A 10,027-nucleotide genomic window follows, 5' to 3' on the forward strand; every position below is an offset into this window, starting at 1 on the left:
TCTTTCTTTGCGGCAGCAATATTGCAGTTTGAAGGTTAAGCTGCATTTGCTGCCATCTAATGGGAGAATTTAGCTTCGGCGACCTCAACTCTTTATTTTGCAAGCAAAGAAAAACGTTTTCCTGCACAATCCTGCTGCCGCTCGGATGTGCAGCATCTTCCGCGCATAATCCCAGCAAATTTAGGCGAAGGGAAAAGCTGATCCGATGGCCGGCTTCGGCGTACGTGCAACTGGGCGGCTCTGCACGGGGTCACGCAGCCGGGAACCATTGCGGACCCAGTAAAAAGAACCTTTTTGGGTTGATCAGGCTGAAGTGGTGCTTCTCTTATCGTGGGCCAGGCTTGTAAAGCGTGCTTGGATTTATATTATTTTAAGATAAGACAGCAAAGCAGAAAGAGTGAAGATGGGCCCGCACACACACAAAAAAGCGCCATTGTTAGATATCCCAAATACCGAATCCAGGCACAGCTCTGAATTGAGCCATGTAAACTCTTCCTGAGGAGCTGCGGTCTCCAGGCTGCTCGCGCTACTCCATCAGTAAAAATATTTTGTAATGAAATATGGTAAAGAGGGATCGACATGGAATGGGAGCATAAATATATTGCATTAAGAAAAGAAAGTCTTTTAACGATAAAGCCAAGGGAGGATGGCTTGCGGCCGGGGGCAGGCTGGGGGAAGACATTTCGGGGATGGGAGCTTTAGTGGTACAGAGGTGCTGGAGCACGGAGATGGGGCGTGCAGAGGAGATAACTCATCTCTAAACCTCTCGGAAATTCCTGCGTCACTGTAAAGTTGTGTCCTACCTGGTGAAGCTCACAACCCTGATTTTTCTGAGCATGAGCTTGGTCCATCAGTGGTCTCTTTTCATCTCCATCTGCAAATCAACATCATTTCCACCCAGCGCTTTTGGGTATCGCACGGAGCTGGCCCCATTTAAAGGGGTAATTCTGTGAGCAGCAGAACCAAGAAAGTCTGCTCTCGCCTGGCTCTGCGTTGCGGGTCTCTCCCGTAGAGATTTGTCATTGTCTGATAAAGACTAAACTTAAACTGCAATTTTTCCATCAACGGGGATGTTAATTAGTCTCAGTTACTCAGGCCTTTATTCATACAGGAATAGCAACGTCTCATAGCTTTGCAATCACGACCCGCCGGGGACTGCTAAAAACAGCCCGTGGACTCCAAAACTGTTTGAAGCAGGGAAGGAGAAAACAGGTACATATCCACGGGCATCAGGAGCTCTTAAGCCTTGTTTCCTTGGAAAGCTGTGCTATAACAGACTCAGAAACATGCAGAACGATATACTTTTTTTTTTTTTTGATATATAGTGTTATTAGAAAACCAACTCTCATTGTCACTATATTTTTGTAAAGCAGAAACTGGCTATTATTATGCTTTGCCATAATATACATATAAATAATAATGGCAACAAAAAGCAAACCCATCTGAGCAGAATTATTTCCCCAAAATCTGCATGTAAGCACAGTCTTTAAATACATCTGTTGAACTGCTGGGGGACAAGGCAACACATTTCCCCTGTAATATTTAAAAATACTAAAATATAACACTTGCATTCTTATTTATTTAGTCTGTATGTCTTTCTCTACAAAAATATAGTTCTCTGCATCAAGCTGGAAAAAGAAAAAAAAAAAACAACGTTGAAATTGTGACACGTACTTTAGATTTTTGACACTGGCTTTTCAAACCGGTGCAGTACTTCATAGAGAAGCCGCCCCAGTCGCAGCAGGGCAGGGTGCAGCAGCTTGCTCTTCCCTGCCCACCCTGAGATTTGCTGCAATAGTGCAAAAATCTGCTCTGGGGGCAATGCAACGAAAAGGGCTCTTGCAAGCATTTATGTGATCACATATCCCACCACCCCAGTGCTCTTTCTGTTATCCTGGACGTGCGCTTGGGGCTTTTGAATTTATTTTGAACAATAGTTTTTAGTAGTTTTCTGTCAAGTCCCATTACTGCTCACTGACATGATCAACCGGGAAAGAGAAAAACTAGCTTTACCTTGCCTAAGTGGAGAGACTTAAAAAGTGCATTTAGGATATCCTGCGTATTTCATTGTTCCAGATCAAATCCGATCAGACTGTAAAGCCAGAGCAAAAGTCACCGCTGCACAGCAGCACCAACGGCCCTAAAACCCCCTTGTTTTATACATCGGCCTTCAGGTGACTCCTGGTATTCATTTCTTTTATCCTGAGACTGGATTTTGCTCCCTGCTGCTTCCAGTATCATTCCAGCATCTCGGATCCAGCTGGGTTCCTTTTCTGCCTCTTTCCTTAGCCTGTTTTTTGTCTCCAAAAAGAAAGCGGTAAAGTTTCCCAACAAGTATTTGGGAGGGCTCTTGTGCTCTGGGATAATGGCAGGAGATGAGCAGGGAAGGGGCTGGGTGACAGCCGGCTCCTCCGCAGCGGCTTTTGCTCTCAGCATGCGAGGGAGATCAGGCAAGGCAGACACACGGGGAGCGGAGATGGTGTCTGAGGGCTCTTTTTATGCTTTTCTGGCTGTTGCTGCAGTTTCAGATCACAGTGTGTGTGTGGGGGGTGTCTGTCCATCACCAGCAGCAGCCCTTTTTCTTCTGAGGTGGCTTTGGTACCTCTTCTGCCTTATTTTTTAATTCATCTTCACGAACTTTGAGCAACCTGGGAGAAAAGGAAACAAGTTAGTGAGGTATTTCCCCTGTATTTTGCACTGCTGTGCTATTTGTCTTGACAAGCATCAGTAAAGGAGGCTCAGCACGGCTGAAAGGAGTTAGGAGCCTTCCAGCTCAGGGCGATTTGAGAACCGTGGGCTCTGCTAAAAATGCCAGCCTAAATCAAATCACAGGCAGAATTTATTTCGGTCATCCCAGGGAGAAATCAGCAGCATCCTGAGAAGGGTTTTATTAATCTCCTTGCAATGGAGGGAGACATCTTACAGCACTTCTCTCCAGCTCAGCCCAGCCGTGCACATGCTGCTCTGAGTTTTCCCTGACATTTGGGCACACGGAGTCTCAAGTGACAGTAACACACCAGCATTTGGAGTTAAAAAAGCAGGAGGGAGCCCATTAAATTCAGGACAGCTGGCAAAATCCAAGCACATGCCTCACCTGATTAAGCTGACCATGGACTCGGAGACGTTGTGGCCTGAGGCAGCGCTGCATTCGTAAAACATGAGCTGATGCTCCTGGAAGACACAGAGCCCGAATAGAAATGTCATGTTCTTGCACTGGAATAGCTTAATACGGGTGTAAATAGCCATGGGACAGTCACGGTCAAGGGGAAACAGGGAGGACTCAAGGAAACAAATAACTCAGTAATTTATTTACTGGAATAGGAGGGTGAAATCCAGCTTTCCTGGTAGCTACAGCATCAACTTTTAATACCGAGGCTGATGCTGCAGACAGAACGAGATGTGATGCCCTCTGGTTAGTGGAGCAAATAAGGAGACGTAACTGGATGTTCCCAGGTCTTTCGTGCCTGCCAGTGACTGGTTTCAGAAAAAAACCCTCTAACCCCTTGTCCTGCTGTCTCCATTTGTAAAACTGGTCAATGGACACTGGTGCAAATCCCATAAACTTTGAAATTAAGTCGGTAAAGGTGAGATTCTTCTTGCCTAATTTTTATTAGCCACCTACATTTGAAGAGATTAATCATACTTTAAGCATTTCAGTATCTTTAAAACAGGACAGAGCTTGGTGGTTTTATTATTTATATGATGCTGGGAAGATACGCAACGCTTCACAGCAAAGATAAGCAGAGCTGAAAATGTTTTAATTTATAGATCCCATTCCATAAACTGTTTTACTGGGACGGTGCTGAGTCAAAACTAAAATGGCAAGGGGAAAGCAAGGCAGGGATGGGTAAAAGATGGGTTCAGAGATCACTTTGCCGACCACTGGTGCCCAAGAGGTAAGTTAAGGGCTTTCACCTTTCCCCAGGTCCTCAGGCTGGTGGCATCCATCCTTAGCTGGCCTTGCCTAACTTGGGTGGACAGCACACTTCAGCAGGGCCATGCACCTACCTTGGCCAAGCGTTCCCCCTCCTTCGTAGGGACCTGTCTCTCTGCAGCGCAGTCGGTTTTGTTCCCGAGAAGCAGAACAGCAACTCCGTCTTCTGCTCCTTCCTGGGTAAATAAAGAGGGGAGGATCAGGAGTGCATCTGAATCTCCCTTGAATCACAGCCAGCCACGCTGTCTAGACACATCCTGGAGCACCATGAAGGATGCCCGTGGATTTGGGCTGATAACAAAACCTTAAATTCTTCAATTAGTTTAACAGCATTTAAGAAAGGGATATTTTCCCTTTAAATCATCTGTCCTGGTCTATTAACAGGGCAGAGCACTGGACGAGTAACCCTTGTAGTGAATTCACTTCGTGTTCGACTTCAGGAACCCTCCAGAAAATGCTCTGCCTGAGATTCACAGGCACTGAGCAAGGCGACATCCTATTTTGTTCCAGCGTTTTTAAACACTGGCTCTGTACTTGACTGGAAATCTCTGACAGGAAGTTTTTAATAAGACATGAGTTGCCTCCCATTTCAAAGTGGACTATTCTTGATTTAAAAGTGTTATCAAAATCATTTTCAACATTTGCCATTCCTCTGCACTGGTTTTTAATTTTAAAAAAGTTGATCATTATCATAATGATGCTAGCAACAAATTACCCCAAGGAACACTGCAAGAATGTGAAAATTGTCAGTATCTGGATTTAAATTATCCAAGAAAAATTATTTTCTAGCCAAAGCAAAGCAGAATGCCCTTTACAAAGGGCTTGGTCACCCCCAGATGTCCATCCCTAACCAGTGGCAGAGGTCAGGTGAGGAAATGCTGATCTCGGAGTCACCGCCAGTTCCCAGACCTCGGCGACAGAACGAGGTTTTCCTGCTTCACTCACCTGGATGCAGCTCAGCCAGTACCGCACGTCTGAGAAGGAGTACTCCGACGTGATATCGTACATCAGCACGACTCCGTCTGCCTTCCGGAAGAACTGCTTGGTGATGCTGTGGTACCTGCGTACATTTTAAATGGTCACCGATAAGGTCTAAGGAGGTTTCGCCTAGGAGCGATCTGAAATCCCAGTGGGAAAGCTGGAAATGCATGTCTACCAAAAAGGCAAAACCCAGATTTTGCTCCTATCCTGATCGCAGAGGCTGTACAAACAGCCTGAGTGCTTATTTTTATCTTAATTACTTCCTTTATTGTTCTTTATCAGCTCACACAGCGTACAGAGTCCCTTCTTAAACAAGCCCTCCTTTGCTTAGCAAAGCCAAGAACATTCATTTCCACTAAACTACCAGAAAAAAAAAAAAAGAAAACCACAGGTTGCTCTCCTTAAGCAGACAGCACAGCACCTCACCTTTCTTGACCAGCTGAGTCCCACAGGCGGAGAGCAAAGCGCTTGTTGTCCACAATGAGGTTTTTGACCTGATAATCCAGTCCTAGGAGACACAAAAATGGATATTTTGATACTGTAGAGTTCATCCCTGCGACAGAGGATGGATGGAGAAGGCACATGGTGCAGGTGTGGTCTGAGGCTGCAGCTCAAGCGGGCTGGTCCTAAGTGAACCTCCAGCTTTTAGGTCTTTGATGGCTGGATTTTGGGAAGGTCTCTAATCTCACGATGAGTAAAACCAGGTTGGTTAAGAGAGGAGAATATAGCTGAAAGACAAAGCAGAGAGAAAAGCACTAGGGCCATTAGTATTGGTGCCCTAGAGAGGGCAAGGAGGACCAGCATTGCCTGCTCAGGAGCATCCAGGCATGTGAAGTTGGTGGTCCTATTTGGTCCTTGGTGACAGGGTGTATAGAAGACTTGGTGTGAGCTATAACGTGCATGTAATGATCACCAGCAGCTTGTGAGGTGGAGGAAAGGGAATTGTGAAGGTCACCCAAGCAGGTGCAGAGCCGTGCTGGAGAGGAGCTGGAGGAGACCTACCTACTGTGGCGGTGAGGTGCGGGTTGAAGGTGTCGGCATGCAACCGGTACAGGAATGATGTTTTGCCCACGTGGGAGTCCCCGACGAACAGCACGTTGTAGAGATGGTCTGGGTCCAGGGAGGCTTCAGGAGAACCCCTTAGGGCAGCTCCTGCCCCATCTGCAGTCACAGCCCCTGGCTCTCCTGGGCTGGGCTTGCCTTCCTGGCTCGTTTTCTGCCCAACCTCTCGCTTCTTCTCCCGTTGACCAACATTGAGGTCTTCGCTCTGTTCTCCTAAGAGCTGCCTTTGAGGCTGCATGCTGCTGTTGGCTGCATCCCCCCGTGAGCTGCCTCTGAGGACCATCCCCAGCTGATCTTTCCCAACATCTTCCTCCTGTTGGACCCTCGTGTGAAGGGTTGACGCTGGTGGCACCTCTTGTTTTGGAGGCTCAGCAGGTCCGGCAGCTACCTGCTCTCTTTCCATCACATACGGTGGCTTCTCCTCCAGCTGCTGGGAAGCAGTGTGAAGCCTCATCTTATCTGCCTGTGCTGAGACCTGCTCCTGAAGCTCGCTTTGGGCTGCCTGTCCTGAAGCGCTTAGCCGCCGCACATCTGGAACGAGAACATCCTCCTGCATCATCGTTTCCAGCTTTAGCATGCTGATTTGTAACGACACCTCGGAGACCAGGGAGGCCAGCGCAGACGCACCGTCATCATGGCCCTGCTTTAGCCCTAGACTCTGAGTTTCAACTAAATTCCTCACCCCTGCTTCCAGCTTCTCTCCCTGCACCACTTCCAGACCTTGAGCTCCATCCAGAGGCCTCCCCTCTGCAGCAGCCCTCTCTCCCTGCAGTAATTCCAGTGTTTGGGTATCGCCCAGGATCTGCCCATTAAGACCAGTGAGTGCTCCCAGCTTTGCTTCCAGACCAGGACCCTTGGCAGCAGTGGCACGCTCAGGATACGAAGCGGCCTCAGTTGGAGGGGACACACGCGCCCCAGCAGCTCTCTCCCGCACGTCTGAGGTGTGAGCTGCACACAGACCTGCCTCCGAACCAGGAGTCTGGCTCTGCTCCCCTTCCTGCATCCCAGCTGTGCCCAGGGGTGCCAGATCTGCCTCTGTGCTCCCTCCTGAGGTTAATTTGAGCTCCTCCACCTCGGCAAGCAGCTGCACATTTGCATCAGTGCTCTGGTCCTCCAACATGTCCAGGATTACAGCCTCCTCCCACGGCTGCACGCCTGCACCAGCCCCCTCTCCCTGCCCAACTCCTGCTCCCTGTGGATCAAGCACAGGCTCGTGTGCCCCATCCTCAGCCTCCTCCATGACCTGCATGGCTTCTCCACCCTCCCCTACCTGGCAAGTTTCTAAGCTGGCATCCCCATGCAGCTGCATGTCTGCCTGGGCATCCTCTGCCTCCATTTCCACTAACTCGGGTTTATCAACCTCATCCAGTGGTTGCACATCTGGAACCACGCTCCCTCCCTGCTCTGTCCATGGGGAGCTGGCCTCCCTCTGGGGCTGCAGATCTGCCTCTGTGCTCCCTCCTGAGGTTAATTTGAGCTCGTCCGTCTCTGCAAGCGGCTGCACATTTGCAACAGTGCTCTGGTCCTCCCGTGTGTCCAGGATTACAGCCTCCTCCCACGGCTGCCTGCCTGCACCAGCCCCCTCTCCCTGCCTGAACCCTACTCCCTGTGGATCAAGCACAGGCTCGTGTGGCAGCTCATGCTCGTCCTGCCCTTGTGCCCCATCCTCAGCCTCCTCCACGAGATGTACGGCTGCACGGTCCCCCCCTCCCTGGGGGGTTTCTGGGCTGGCACCCCCACGCAGCTGTATGTCTGCCGGAAGGTCCTCTGCCTCCACCAGTTCCACTAATTCTATTTGATTGACCAGATCCGGGGATTGCATATCTGGAACCACGCTCCCTCCCTGCTCTGTCCATGGGGAGCTGGCCTCCCTCTGGGGCTGCAGGTCTGCCTCTGTGCTCCCTCCTGGGATCAATTTGAGCTCATCCATCTCTGCAAGCAGCTGCACATCTGCATCAGTGCTCTGGTCCTCCAACACGTCCAGGATTACAGCCTCCTCCCACGGCTGCACGCCTGCACCAGCCCCCTCTCCCTGCCCAACTCCTGCTCCCTGTGGATCAAGCACAGGCTCGTGTGGCAGCTCATGCCTACCCTGCTCGTGTGCCCCAGCCTCAGCCTCCTCCATGACCTGCGTGGCTTCTCCACCCTCCCCTCCCAGGGGAGCTTCTAGACTGAGACCCCCACACAGCTGCATGTCTGCCTGGGCGTCCTCTGCCTCCATTTCCACTAACTCAGGTTTATCAACCTGATCCAAGGGTTGCACATCTGGAACCATGCTCCCTCCCTGCTCTGTATCCAGGGAGCTGGCCTCCCTCTGGGGCTGCAGGTCTGCCTCTGTGCTCCCTCCTGAGGTTAATTTGAGCTCGTCTGTCTCTGCAAGCAGCTGCACATTTGCATCAGTGCTCTGGTCCTCCAACGTGTCCAGGATTACAGCCTCCTCCCACAGCTGCACGCCTGCACCAGCCCCCTCTCCCTGCCTGGCAGCCACTCCATGGGGGTGAAGCACAGGCTCGTGTGGCAGCCAACACTCACCCTGCCCTTGTCCTCCATCCTCAGCCTCCTCCACGAGCTGCATGGCAGCACGATCCCCCCTTCCCTGCAGGTTTTCTAAGCTGGCACCCCCACACAGCTGCATGTCTGCCTGAAGGTCCTCTGCCTCCACCATTTCTGCTAACTCTGGTTTATTGACCAGATCCAGTGGTTGCACATCTGGAGCCACACTCCCTCCATGCTCTGTCCCCAGGTAACCAGCTTCACTGTGGGCCTGCAGATCTGCCTCTGTGCTCCCTCCTGGCGTCAATTTGAGCTCCTCCGTCTCTGCAAACAGCTGCACGTTTGCATCAGTGCTCTGGTCCTCCAACACGTCCAGGATTACAGCCTCCTCCCATGGCTGCACGCCTGCATCAGCCCCCTCTCCCTGCCTGATGGTCACTCCATGGGGGTGAAGCACAGGCTCGTGTGGCAGGCCATGCCCACCCTGCCCTTGTCCTCCATCCTCAGCCTCCTCCACGAGATGTACGGCTGCATGGTCCCCCCCTCCCTGGGGGGTTCTGGGCTGGCACCCCCACGCAGCTGCATGTCTGCTGGAAGGTCCTCTACCTCCACCATTTCCACTAATTCTATTTGATTGACCTGATCCAGGGGTTGCACATCTGGAACCACGCTCCCTCCCTGCTCTGTCCATGGGGAGCTGGCCTCCCTCTGGGGCTGCAGATCTGCCTCTGTGCTCCCTCCTGAGGTTAATTTGAGCTCCTCCACCTCGGCAAGCAGCTGCACATTTGCATCAGTGCTCTGGTCCTCCAACACGTCCAGGATTACAGCCTCCTCCCGTGGCTGCACGCCTACATCAGCCCCCTCTCCCTGCCTGGCAGCCACTCCGTGGGGGTGAAGCACAGGCTCGTGTGGCAGCCAACACTCACCCTGCCCTTGTCCTCCATCCTCAGCCTCCTCCCTGAGATGTACGGCTGCATGGTCCCCCCCTCCCTGGGGAGTTTCTGGGCTGGCACCCCCACGCAGCTGCATGTCTGCCTGGGAGTCCTCTACCTCCACCATTTCCACTAATTCTATTTGATTGACCTGATCCAGGGGTTGCACATCTGGAGCCACACTCCCTCCCTGCTCTGTCCATGGGGAGCTGGCCTCGCTCAAGGGCTGCATATCTGCCTCTGTGCTCCCTCCTGGGGTCAATTTGAGCTCGTCTGTCTCTTCAAGCAGCTGCACATTTGCATCAGTGCTCTGGTCCTCCAACATGTCCAGGATTACAGCCTCCTCCAACGGCTGCACGCCTGCACCAGCCCCCTCTCCCTGCCCAACTCCTGCTCCCTGTGGATCAAGCACAGGCTCGTGTGCCCCATCCTCAGCCTCCTCCATGACCTGCATGGCTTCTCCACCCTCCCCTCCCAGGGGAGCTTCTAGACTGAGACCCCCATGCAGCTGCATGTCTGCCTGGGCATCCTCTGCCTCCATTTCCACTAACTCGGGTTTATCAACCTGATCCAGGGGTTGCACATCTGGAACCACGCTCCCTCCCTGCTCTGTATCCAGGGAGCT

The sequence above is a fragment of the Gymnogyps californianus genome, chromosome 27 (assembly GCF_018139145.2).
Source record: "Gymnogyps californianus isolate 813 chromosome 27, ASM1813914v2, whole genome shotgun sequence".
In the NCBI taxonomy this organism is placed as follows: domain Eukaryota; kingdom Metazoa; phylum Chordata; class Aves; order Accipitriformes; family Cathartidae; genus Gymnogyps; species Gymnogyps californianus.